The sequence below is a fragment of the Alligator sinensis genome, unplaced genomic scaffold (genome assembly GCF_000455745.1).
Source record: "Alligator sinensis unplaced genomic scaffold, ASM45574v1 scaffold601_1, whole genome shotgun sequence".
Classification (NCBI taxonomy): Eukaryota; Metazoa; Chordata; order Crocodylia; family Alligatoridae; genus Alligator; species Alligator sinensis.
In genome coordinates this window covers 3,959,617-3,960,363 of record NW_005841905.1, presented here as the reverse complement: position 1 = coordinate 3,960,363, position 747 = coordinate 3,959,617, and positions in this window count along the sequence as shown.

The following is a 747-nucleotide window of genomic DNA, read 5'->3' as shown; positions in this document are numbered from 1 at the left end:
TTTTGTAGTGGGGGGCCCCAAAACTGAACACAGTACTCTAGATGTGGCCTCACCAGTGCTGAATACCCTGGACCTGCTAAAAACACATCTACCAATGCAGCCCACTATGCTGTTAGCCTTATTAGCAACAAGGGAGCATTGTTGTCTTATATTCAGATTATTGTCAACTGTATAGGAAGACCTCAGGTCCTTTTCTACAGAGCTGCTGCCCAGCCAGTCAGCCCCCAGCCTGTACTGGTGCATGGTACCAATGCCCAGGAAAAAGCAAACTTGCTTAATGGGTACTTTGCATCAGTTTTTCACCAGTCCCATGGGATGCCCCTGCCCACTGCGGGACAGGGTGGCCCGGGTGAGGGAGATTCCTTACCCTCCATCAAAGCTGATCTTGTGAAGGAACACCTTGACAGCCGGGATCCCTTCAAGTCAGCCGGACCTGACAGTTTACACCCCAGGGTACTCAAGGAGCTGGCTAGCATCAAAGCTCAGCCCCTGGCACGGATCTTCGAGAACTCCTGGCACTCTGGTGAAGTGCCCGAAGATCGGAAGTCAATGTGATGCCCATCTTCAAGACAGGGAGGAAAGTGGATCCAGCAAACTATAGGCCCATCAGCCTGACCTCTATCTGGTGAAAGATCTTAGAAAAGATTATCAAAGAGGCCATTCTTAACAGACTGGCTGATGGCAACATCCTGAGGGATAGGCAGCACAGGTTTGTTGTGGGTAGGTCTTGCTTGACCAATTTCCAAT